We start from the raw sequence: 13,069 nt of genomic DNA, 5'->3' as shown, positions 1-13,069 counted from the left end.
GTTTTCATGTTCTCATCGTTGTCGTCTTTGGACGCAGTCAACTGTCGACTGTCGTTTTCTGAGAAAAAAAACTCTGAAAATGCGTGACCGGTCCAAGCATTTGAACTGCTCGGAGGAGCCGAATGGAGAATTCATGTCGTTCGGCACTGCGAGCGGCATCGTGTCAGCGGTGACTTTATGAGCTTCGACGGAGTCTGCGTTTGTGTGAGAAATGAACTGCAAACGGCGTGCGTGCGGTCCGGCGAATGCACTTCTTCAACACCCCGAGTAGCATAAAATGGCTCTCAGTGGAGCAGGTCTCCATTCTGCCTATCACTCCATTAGCAGCCGTGCTGCTTGACTCGGGCCAATGTGCAAAACAGCTGTGGAAAAGGCCTTGTGCTTTTTCTTTAACACAGTGTCCCCTTAGAAATGTTTTTCCAACGCTCCCCACTTTTATCAGAAGTCTAGAAATTCCCACCCACTCCTGTCATGTAAAACTGGTTTCCCTCCAAGTATGACATGATGGAGCTCATCTGGATCGAGTTAGGGCGGGGCACCCTGCGGAGATACAGCGGACGGGAATGACATGACCGAATCGATAAAGTCTCATTCATACGTTTGGGCTGATGGAGCGCAACGAACACTTGGCGGTGCGGCTCGGGATGCTTGTACGGGGGCAGCTGCTGCGCTGACGCAATGACGACGCGCCGCACGAATCCCATTTTGATTCGATCATCCTCTTTCTGGTAACCCGTGAAGATCTTGTTGCGGATCGAATCATCGAAGCACAGTTACACCGCCTACTGGGTTTGTAAGACCAGATCACTGACCAGGGAGACCGCATCGTGTGAATAGGATGTGTAAAATTTTGGTATTGCTTCATGCATTCTCAATGATCGTGTTTATTTAGCGCTGGATTAATTTGTCAGTTTGCTATTTTCTTGCTTAACAATGTTTGCTCAAGGCTTCATTTTACGAGACTTGAGTCAACACCAGTGTGTTATTGAAGATCAAAACAAACACATTCTTTAAATTAAAACCAGAACAATTCAAGTCCAACCTCTTGGACTCCATTTTCTATATCGCTCGTCCTCCTCTTCGGGGTCCGGTGGTAACAAGGGCCGATTCCATTTCTGGCAGTCTGGGGAAAACGTGAACTCCAGAAATGCTCCAACAGAGGTTCAAACCCAGATATCCTAACGGTGCTAACCACTGTTCCACTATACCTTATCATTTATATCCAAATTGCCCTGCATACATCATACAAATGCAGCTTGTGAGACTGCAACGTGAGCAGCCATTTCTTACCATAGAAACACCCCAAACAATTCAGGGACAAAGTTGTTGGGAACGACAAGTCAGGGTTGGGTTAACAGTAAAAATTCAAATCTTTGATGATCCTTAGGAGGACCGTCAAATCCATCAATCAAATGGAAAGAGCGTGGCACCACACCAAACCTGCAAAGAGAACCTCCACCCTCACTCCCACCCCGCCAAAATTCATGGCCCAGACAAGGACGGCATTAACCAGAGAGGCAGCACAGAGATGAGAGACAACTGTGGCGGAGCTGCAGATTTCCATAGCTAAGACCAGCGGGTCCGTTGCACACCCAGCACATCTCGTGATGATTAAGCCCATCATCCCCACAGTGAAACACGGCGGTGGCAGCATCAGGCTGCGGGAATGTCTTTCAAAAGCAGTAACTGGAACACTGATCGGGGTCGAGGGAACGATCACTGGCATTAAATACAATGATATTCTTGAGCAAAACCTGCACCGGTCTCTCAACGACCAACAAACTTGAGGGAGCCGGAGCGTGCGGTTTTCCCCCCTTGGGGGATGGCCAAAAATGATAGTGGGAAGACGATGCAAACTCTCAGAAACGTATCAAAAATGACTCGCAGCAGTGATTGCCCCAAAAAGGTGATTCCACAAAATTCTGAACTTGGGGGAGGATAATTATGCACTTGCCAATTATGGGTACTGTATTGTTCTCTTTCACGCTGTTTCTATATTTATATATAAGGGGCTCTAAACAATATGACACAAGAAGAGACAGCAACCATAATGAAGGTCCACCGGTCCCGATTTTTCTGGTTGAGAAGCTGAGGGATTCTATCACCTTAGCTTGCAGAGCTAGAATGACATTGGGTTTGTGAATGACATTTTCTTATGGGCGCACTCGTGAAATGACAAGATTTCCATTTTAATCTCCAGCTGTTTCAAAGTGGTGCGGGGCACTTTGTCAAACGCGATGCAATGACTCCGCCTGTCCACTTGGCTCTTTGTGAGGGGTGTTAATATTTGTAACCGTTCATCCAAGTACACGTTCACACATATGGAGTTAACATCTTCCTTGAGCTATGCTGATGAAACATCAGGTTTGTTTTCCCACTTTGTTGAACACTGAGTCCAGGACCTAGCAAGCGTGCTCTGTTTGACGCCAATGCAGAGTAATCAGACTAATTGTTCATGGCAGCGCCTATGAAACATTTCAGAAGGATAAAAACCCAAACTTGGACAACTGAATCAATATCATTAATCACAGGCAGGAATCTGCTATTATGTCTGTTTTCTATTAGACGCAAGCGTGAGCGTTGCGCAGAGTTGGGGATTATCTGGCCGCCGCTCTGACCTCAGCTGTCCTCACCGTGACCAGACAACGGAGTTCACGGCGGAGCGCATTGCGGACTTCACCGGTTGTCAGACATCGAGACACCAGCGCATCTCCTATCGCCGGCGTAGGTGGCTCCATGTGCGGAACTCATAGGGACTCGGCAAACTCAATCTGAGCTTCATTGTCTGAACTACGGAGAGGTGTTTGCATCATTAGCAGACAATCAGATTCCGGACAGGTGCTGTCATACGGGGTGTTTCTCAAGACCGATTTTGCAAGAATGGTCTTGCAAACTTGCGAGAACAGATTTTGGAAGTTGAGATCGGTCGTGGAGTGATGAATGGCTGGCGCCGTTGCTCTCCGCAGGTACTCTGGCTTCCTCCCAACAGACTGAAAACCTGTACAGAAGCTTCTCTGAAGAAGAAAAGTGCCTCAAGCGGGGTTAGACTCCAGCTTCCCCATGATAATTAACAGGTAAGTCACCTAAAAATAAAAAGGAATGGATTATTGGATGGCAAGGGACAAAAGGGATCTTTAAGAATTCCAAATTGAATATGGCCATCGTCCCGCTAAGTCCTGATGATGTCACTCCATGCATGCTGCGACAGCGAGCTAACCAAAGTACAAACAAGTCCCAGAACACATCTGAGGATTTTAACCACACTCTTGATGAGATGGAGAATTAGGACTTAGATGTACTTGTTGCCTAAAAGAGGGTCAATCCAGGTGAAGGCAAGGACAGAGTTTGCTCTCAACACAATCATGTCTATCATAGAAATGGAACGACCGTTTCCAAGCGATCAACTTCTTCTGCCAAGAAACTTTCAATCTTAACTCTCCCTTCACCTCCGTACGATTTGTGGTGATTTATTTCTAGTGCCGTTGTCAATACCCCCTCATTGGCTCATCACTCGTAACTTTGTGAAATTGGACATACAGTTCCCCGAATCTTACATTCTGGTACTTCTTTCTTTCCACTCAGTCTGTCACTTCCCGTCTTTGCCAATTCTGCCCACAGACATCAAATCCGTTTTTAATCAGCTTGACCTTCAAATATAATGTTGATGGTCTCCCACAAATATGTCATCCTTTTTAAAGTTTTTTTCCTCTTTTTTTATTTTTGGGGTTTTGTTGTGTTCTGAGCATCACCATGCCAGGTCTTCTTTATCTTAGCTGTGCTTGAGTTGAACCAGGTTGTATTTACGTATTCAAAGTCAGTGATCAAACTGCATCTTCACTCATCACTCCCCGTCCCCTAAAATTCCACGTCACACAAGCACGGAAGCCGAGTGTCCCGTGAACGTTAGCGAGCGTTATTTCATCCCTTCCAATTGTGACAATTATCATATTGCAAAAGTCTCTGCTGGAAAGACAGCGATGTTATTGTTGCATGCTATTCAGCAACGAGGATAAGCTCCATTAAGACATGCAAACGCGCAACGGAATCAGTTCCGTTTCCGGCTTGGAGACAGACAAGCATTCAGACTCACACCTATGGGCAATTTGGCGTCCTGACCTTTGTTCTTGGTTTAAGGCATTTGGCACAAGAAAGCACATACCTTATGTCTTAGACACAATGGAAATTAGTAGCTGTGTCTAGCCAGTTTGCAAATTTCAACCCAGAAGTAGAGAAGTAACATTCACTTTGCATTCAGAGATAATTACGCGAGATTTGAATCCAAGTTCACGATGGACTCTGTTCTAACTGCAATCCGCACGGAGAACGGAGGTGGTAGGCGATTGTCATGAACCTGAAAGATGCTGTGAACATGGCACTGTCACAACACGCACCGATACGCTTGTGCCATCGCCACCCAATCTCCAACGAAAACAAAAAAATAAAACAAACTGCCTGCCTCAAAGAGACAACTTGTTCCGTGAAGAGGCTTGAGGATGGTGGTGGCGCAGGATAAATGTTGCAGGCTCGAGCCCTGCTGTGCTGAGACAACGTGCTGTGTGCCAGAGGGAGGGAACAACGTGAATCGGGAACGGCGGACCATACGTGGGAGCAGAATGAATTCAATTTCTCCATTTCTGCAGCTCTCTCTCCAGGCCAGACTTTGATTTAGCACTGCTGGTTTTACTGTATTTTTCTTGGCCTATGAATATGGAAAATGCAATGTCACAAAGCACTTGTTGCTGCCCAAATGCATAGATTCAACTTCTTTATGTGATTTGAGAAGATGGAGGAGCTCTTTGGAGGTGACACTGGCACTTTAATTCCCCCATAATCCTTAACGCAACACAGAGCTCTCCTGAAAGTGCGCACGTTTAATGCCCGGGCTCTCTCTTGGACAGATGCGATGACATCATCACCGCCAGACGACTCCATTAGCAGCCACCTTGATGACATGCGGACAGGTTGAATTTATCGTTATGGATACGGAAACACATGTGCAAACAACGTTCATCTTTGCCTCGTGGAGCATCCGGATTCCTGCGCAGGGTGATTGTTCTACGTGCACGTTATTGCCCTGGGTTTTATTTTTTGGGGTTTTTACACAAAAGCAGGTAGCTCATCCCTTACAGATGGAGCCGAGAAGGACTGCGGGGCATGTAACGCTACACCAGAAGCAGCAGTTGCTCATTATGTTCATCTTATATGACAATCCAAGAAAAACCTTTGGTTTCTGAGTCTGTTAATGATTCCCGTACATTAACAGACACTTGCGCTTACATCGGTGCTAATGAAGCAACTCCACTTGTCAGATTTATTGTAGCCTCGCAAGGCCCAGGGGTCACTGGAGGTGTGCGTGTGTGTGCGTGAACATTTGGAGCGATGGTCCATTGGAGGAGGTTTTTACTGTCACGCGGGGACTCGCAAATTCTCTTTGAAGCCACGAGAATCTTTTTCCAAGCAGCTGTCGGTCTGGCGAGGGGTTCCTGACAGCAGTGCGACTGTAACACTGGATCCCGCGCAAGGGAGAGCAAATCAGCTGCCAGGCTTCACATGACACTGCCAGTGGAAAGATGGAACTTTGAAAAGACATCAGTGGAAAGACCTTCAATGGAACTCACTTTTCCACTACTGATAAAAGCCGGTTCTGATGAGAAACATTCCACGCACATAAATACACAAATGTGTCACTGCACACGATGACAAAACTTAAATGGGTTCTAAATGATGTCATTATTTCAAATGATATTAAATTAAACTCTGTTCTCTCTTCAAAGGGAGCCTTTATTTTTCGACAAGTTATTTTCCCACGGCAGACTAAAAGGTGACACCGGGCAGTTTACAATCTAAGTCGTATCGAGAGGTCAGCCTCAGTGGCTTTTGAATTAACGGTACAAGGCCAAACGACAAAAGATAATCTTAGGTTCCATTTTTTTTTAAGAATAGGCCGCCATCCCCTCCATTTCAGCCGGCATTTTACCAGTGAATTCCCACCTGCCCTGCCATACTCTCGCGTTTGTCACGTTGTGTCAAGACTTTCTATGGATAAAACAAGGACACCAGCAACTTTGCCGTATGTTTGTTGCCCCAGCCGAGTCAGAAGAAGCTCCACTGCCTGGTCCAGCTAGACACTCGACATCAGCACGAGGGCCACGTTTTACTGCCTCTCAATAAATGTTTGACAGTATCTTAGTTTCCCCTTAACAGTGAAGTCACAAATCCATCTCTTGTACCGCGACATGCCAAAGAGCTTTTTTATTCTCACACACACACACGTACACATTTTGTGTGTGTGTGTGCGTGTGTGTGTATGTCTCTCTCTCTTTAAGACATTTAACATGAAGCATTACAAACAATAATGCAGCAATTATTAAACACATGGCTTTGCTTTAGGGGAAGTTGTAGGCAGCGAGTCACTCATAATGAAGTACCTAGAAGTTCTGCTACGTCCAATCACGTACTGGAAGTTCAGCTCCGTGTTTCCATATGACTGACAAGGTTTCATCCACACCATGACTGTGGTGGCAAATGTTTTGACGATTAAATAATCTTGCCAGGCTTCCGTGATGTTCACGGCCTATCGCGTTTGTCTCGTCCACCCTGCGGAATTGTCATGACCATCCCATTTTGTACAGAGTGGCCTAAAACGAGATCACCGGCAACACAGCGTAAAATTAGCCTCAGAGCCATTAATGGGTAGGGAGTCAAGAAAATAATAGTTTCATTTTATCTTTCGGAACTGGTGGAGGACAAAGTGCTACCCCCCCCCCCCCCCCCCAAGACCCCAAATCCCTGGTTTTGCTCCTGCCTGTTTGTTTTGGTAACCCCGGGGTCATATATCACATGGCATCAGATGGGATTTTGGATGAATGCATCTTGTCCCAGGTCATTGTATTCACCCCACTGTAACACCTCCCTCCCACATCGGTCTGTCTCTTTTCTATTTATTCCACTCACACAGTCTGACTTTTTGCCCCTGTGGATTAAATTGAAGCGATGGAAACATCCCAATGTCATCTGCAAGGAGTACGCCAGAACCTTTCCGTGCAGAATTTGGAAAATGGTTAATCTGAATTTTGCTTTTTAGAAGGGAAAGAAAAACAAAGCAAAAACGTACAGGCTTTTTCAACCCTTTTTTGTCGCTAAGCGGACGATGTAATATCGTCTGGACATTGGGGTCACGGTCTCTGGATTGGAAAGGAAGGTAGGTCGTCTCTCTTTATTTAGAAGGGGGTTGGGACTATGGCACAATGATCTGGAACTCCCGATACGGCTCAATCCGTGCCTGTACAACCAAGTGTCAGTTTGGTTGGCGTTGTCATAGTGACCAGTGAGGGTTGGACTTGGTCAAGGCTGCTCTTTTTCCTAGATTTTGTTTGAAACCTTAATGGATGGAATTTTTCAGTGCATCTGGTTAATGTAAAGGGTCCGTGTTTGCTTTTTGCAGATGGCGGTTCTGCTCACCTTATCAGGCTATGATCTTCAATTTGCAGCTGAGTGTGAAGTGGCCGGGATGTGAATCATCACGTCCAAATCTGAGACCGTGGTCCTTTTTGTCCGAAAATGTTGGCTCTCGCTCTTTCTCGTTGTCCAGGTGGAGGAGTTCAAGTATTTTGGACTCTTGTTCACAAGATAGACACTTTGATTGACATGTTGATTTAGCACCAGTCTGCTGGCGATTTTCCAGGGAATTTACGTTGCACCTTCCCCGATGGTAACAAGCTTGGCCGGCCGGGAGAAGAAGATTGGCTGAAAGAAGTTCCGAGTATATAGGGCCTGGATACCCTTTGGACCAGTCATTCTGTGGAAGAAACACTGCGCTCTCCCTTTGAGATAGCGTAAGAAGGGCTTGATCATTTGGGAGAGGCTCAGTGTAGAGCCACTGCTCCACTTCAGAGCTGCCAGTCTGTTGCGGTGGGTTGGGCATCTGGTGTCTCCCTGGTGAGCTGTTTCATGCACATCCCACCCGGAGAAGAACCCAGAGGAGGAGGAGACCCAAGACACACTGAAGAGACTCTTTGGTAAGAATGTGGATCAATAGATTCAAGAAGTTTAGTTTCAGTCGATCCATACGTTTTCTACACTGCGTATCCTATTCAAAATCAGGCTTGTGGCTGGAGCCAATACCAGCTAACTTTAGACTGGATTGCACAAAGATCTTTGTGGACCACGACAATAGCAATGACTTTCGATTCACTTCAACGAGGATTTAATGTCTTAATTCCATAAACATTTTTTGTCAGCAAGATGACCTTTCTCGACTGAAGTTTTAAAAAAATGATTTCAAGAATAATTATCCTGCCTAGATGAACGTGTTAGTTTAGCTACCGGTAAATTATTATAGCATTATTATAGCATATTTTGCCACTGGTGAAGAGGTAGGATTACTTACTGCCAACTGTACAAGCAGTACCACATTATATCTCGTTTCAGAATAGTACAAACAGACTAATGGAGGCCATGCACACTACTACACAACAGATGAGGAATGTCCAATGGTCTAATTTTTCCTTTTTGCTTCGTATGTTTTATTTTACTCTCAATAAAATGCTGTGCATTAAATAATCCAAAATTTTCAACTGGATTATTTCATCTATCGAGATCAGGGATTTGTGTGATATCAATCCTGCGTTGAGCATGAGCATGTCCAATCAATGTCCCAAGTAAAAACTTTCGATTGTGCACATTTCCAGATGTTGTGACCCATGACACGTCACTCAAATAAAATAGGTATCCATGCATATTTTCATGGTGATACCATAAGCTGTCAAAGTGAGTGCGTGACTTTATATTATGAAATGTCTTCAATAGACAGTGTAATTAGTGTACTCCGTGTGGCATGGCCCTGTATATTATTGTGATTGGTGAAGACACACAGGTCTCCACCCTTGAGCAGATTTAATTTCACACATGCGGGGTGGGGTGTCTGCAATTCCTCCTCCACCCTGTCATTGTTTGCTCTGCTGTTAACTGTGAATACGTGCAAAAAATCCTCGTCCTTTTCTCGCTCCAATAAGTGCAGTACTGTCTGTTGTCATGCCAACTGTTCACTACATGACTATGTTCTCTACGTGTATGTCCGTTAAAAGGCAACGTGATTCATATTCTAAGTTCGACAAGACGCCACCTCATTTTCATCAACGGTCTCATAAAAGTGGAAGGGGCATGACCGCTATGTGTTTTTCTGTGTCGTGTTAAGTTACATAGCAAATGACATTCTTTGAAGTCACAGCAAATTTTTGTCTTGCAACATTTTGACCCTCTAATTACTGCTGCACTCATGTCTGATGTTCACACGCTTACCTTTTGTCAGAATGAGGTAATGTGGGCAACCTGGGGCACTTTGATGGCCTGGATATGCACCAATGTCAATATGAATACAGACTTTCCAATATGTGCTTCATATTCACTTCAAACAAATGCAGACATGGTGAATTCCTTGTCCAGACACTGAAGCACGCTGAGAATGGAATGGAAATCCTATCAAATTGAGGGCTGCATCTTGTGGCAGTACAAAACACAAAGCCACAGTCTTCAAATGCACTAAACCACTTAAGGTCCACTCATGTTTGGCCTTCCTTTTCTTGGAAGTACGACACTTCTTTGGCCTTTGTTTTCGTAGCACACATACACACACACACGCACGCACACACACACACACACACACACACACACAAACACACACACACACACACACACATATATATATATACCGGTATATATGAGACGGGCAATAAACAACTATGCCCTGCCAGTGATCAGATACCCTGCAGGAATAATAAGGTGGCCAAAGGAAGAGATTCAGACCACGAACGTTAAGACCCGAAAGCTCCTAACCATGCATGGAGGGTTCCATCCCAAACCCAGCACCCTGACACTGTACGCAAGCCGAAAGGAAGGAAGCCGGGGACTAGTGAGTGTGAGAGCCACTGTCCATGATGAAACATCCAAGCTCCATGAATACATCAAGGAGAAGGCTCCATCGGATGACGTACTCAGAGAATGTCTCAGACAATGGGGAACAGAAGATGAGGCGCTGGAAGAGGGACCATCATGGGAGGACAAGCCCCTACACGGGATGTACCACCGGACCTGATCTCAAGAAGTCCTATCAGTGGCTAGAGAGGGCTGGCCTGAAGGACAGCACAGAGGCACTCATCCTGGCTGCTCAGGAGCAGGCCTTGAGCACCAGAGCCACCGAGGCCCAGATATACCACACCAGACAAGACCCAAGGTGTAGGTTGTGCAAAGAGGCACCTGAGACGATCCAACACATAACTGCAGGGTGTAAGATGCTGGCAGGGAAAGCCTACATGGAACGCCATAACCAGGTGGCTGGCATAGTCTACCGAAACATCTGTGCGGAGTATGGACTGGAAACCCCAAGGTCAAAATGGGAAACACCTCCGAAGGTGGTGGAGAATGACAGAGTGAAGATCCTGTGGGACTTCCAGATCCAGACTGACAAGATGGTAATGGCGAACCAACCAGATATCGTGATCATAGATAAAGGGCAGAGGAAAGCCGTTGTAGTGAATGTAGCGGTCCCAAGTGATGGAAACATCAGGAAGAAGGAACATGAGAAACTCGAGAAATACCAAGGGCTCAGAGAGGAACTGGAGAGAGCCTGGAAGGTAAAGGTAACAGTCGTGCCTGTGGTGGTCGGAGCACTCGGGGCAGTGACCCCCAAACTAGATGAGTGGTTGCAACAGATCCCGGGAACAACATCGGACATCTCAGTCCAGAAATGTGCAGTGCTGGGAACAGCAAGGATACTGCGCAGGACCCTCAAGCTTCCTGGCCTCTGGTAGAGGACCCGAGTTTACCTTATACAACTCCAAGCATTCAGTGATCCATGTATGTGGCATCGAGTCATAGGCTTTCTTGTAATCAATCCAGGCTGTGCACAGGTTGGTATGTCAGGACCTGCAGTCTTGTGCGACTGTTCTGTCAACCAGGAGCTGATGTTTGGCTCCTCTGGTATCTCTACCAGGGGGTTGAGGCGATGATGAGGATGAGGATGATGAGCTGTTGCTCAAGTCCAAACACTTGAGGTGCTGCCATTGTGTCTTTTTTGTCAGTAATGAGCCCGCATGGTGGTATGAGGTAAACCACAGTATCTTTTTTTTTTGCTCTTTCCACACAGACATGCATGAACTCTGCCCAAACAGGCTCTCATTTAGCCCTTAACTGTCTGTTTATGTAGACACCCACCAAGGTGGCATGGAATGCACCTCCATCACGCTCCACTCACACACCTCTGAGTTAAGGAGTCTGCCTCAACCTGCTGCAATGATGTTTTATTTTAACTCCGGGGCATATGTTTTGATTAAAAGGCCGTTACTGTTTTGCTCGACACAATGACTTTGACCTGGAGGGGGTTTTGTTGACGTGTCGACGGATGGATGCCTCGACTGTGTGGATGAACCAGAGAGGAGCTGTCACCACCCGGCAGCCGACATTGTCGCTTGAAGTGAGAGCAAGGCAGTCGGCCAGAAAAGGGTGGAGGATGTTGTTACTTCAACAGCTAGTGACAGATGATATGTTAAAAGTGGCAAAATGTCACAGTCGGGCCAGCAGTTTGATGCCGGGGCGCAGATCACCTCACACCCCTCTCAATCCCCGAAGTCTCTTTCATTACAGAATGGGGGTTGAGGTTGGGAGTGGGGGGGTTAGACTCTGTACAACAGGCGAGCAGGTGGAACTAGAATGTGTCAAATACATCGGAGGAAGAGTTTATGATGAAAAGATAGAGTATTATAGGAGATTGTTGCAACCATATCAGACTATCAATCCACAAATCTTCAGAAAAACGGAAAAGGAAATATTCTAAATTGCCTTGAGAAAATGGAGAGAAATTATGAAATTATAATCCTCACACCTATTTAACCAACAATATTTTCACATGATTTAAGGTAATTCGGGCGGCCCGGTAGACCAGTGGTTAGCACGTCGGCTTCACAGTGCAGAGGTAGCGGGTTCGATTCCAGCTCCGGCCTCCCTGTGTGGAGTTTGCATGTTCTCCCCGGGCCTGCGTGGGTTTTCTCCGGGTGCTCCGGTTTCCTCCCACATTAAGGCTGATTGAACACTCTAAATTGTCCCTAGGTGTGAGTGTGAGTGCGAATGGTTGTTCGTCTCTGTGTGCCCTGCGATTGGCTGGCAACCGATTCAGGGTGTCCCCCGCCTACTGCCCGGAGACACCTGGGATAGGCTCCACCCCCCGCGACCCTAGTGAGGATCAAGCGGTTGGGAAGATGAATGAATGAATTAAGGTAATTCCTAATATACCTACAAGTAAATATAATTTTACTGCATACCTTGATGTCGAATTTTATTTAACCCCAATTTCCATCCATCCATTTTTTTTAATTGTGCTTTTCTTTATTAGTGTCTAAAGTTATCCCAAGTGATTTTGGATGAAAGACCGTGGACTGGTGTCCAGCCATTTGTTGGGCACATTCAGAGTAACATACATTCCCACCTTCAGGCAATCTTCAATTAAACTAACATGTATATTTTGGGAATTTGGGTAGAGGCATGTAACATGGGAATCACATGTAAACTACATACTGGAAAGACCAGGGGCAAGATTCAAACCGTGAACCTCAGAACTGTGAGGTAGCCAGGATAATTACTCGTACAACCCGGCCAAACCCTAAATTAAACTACTGTTTCACTATGTTTGTAAAGTTGCTCAGAATGAACCAACCAACTCGAACACGACTTTAGTTTAAAACAGTCTCTTAGCGTTCTCTACTGGTGACTTTCAAAATGTGTGTGGTGTGTGTGTGTCGTGTGTGTGTGTGGGGGGGGGGGGGGGCGGGGTGGCATTGAGTTGTTGTAAATGATCACGCCAATTGATAACTGGTTGAATATATCCCCTTGTCAACTGGTTATTGTATGTGGCTCAGTGACTGCATGTTATACTACTGTACATGTACAAAACACGCTTTTAGCGCATGCTTACTGAATATTTGTGGATTTCGAGTGAAATTCGTTGGTGTCATAATCTATTGGCGATATGAGTAAGCGTTACAGTGAAAACGATTACGCTGGTAAAATCTGGTAATAT

The sequence above is a fragment of the Hippocampus zosterae genome, chromosome 1, assembly GCF_025434085.1.
Source record: "Hippocampus zosterae strain Florida chromosome 1, ASM2543408v3, whole genome shotgun sequence".
NCBI lineage: Eukaryota > Metazoa > Chordata > Actinopteri > Syngnathiformes > Syngnathidae > Hippocampus > Hippocampus zosterae.
Note: the sequence above shows the minus strand (reverse complement) of the source record.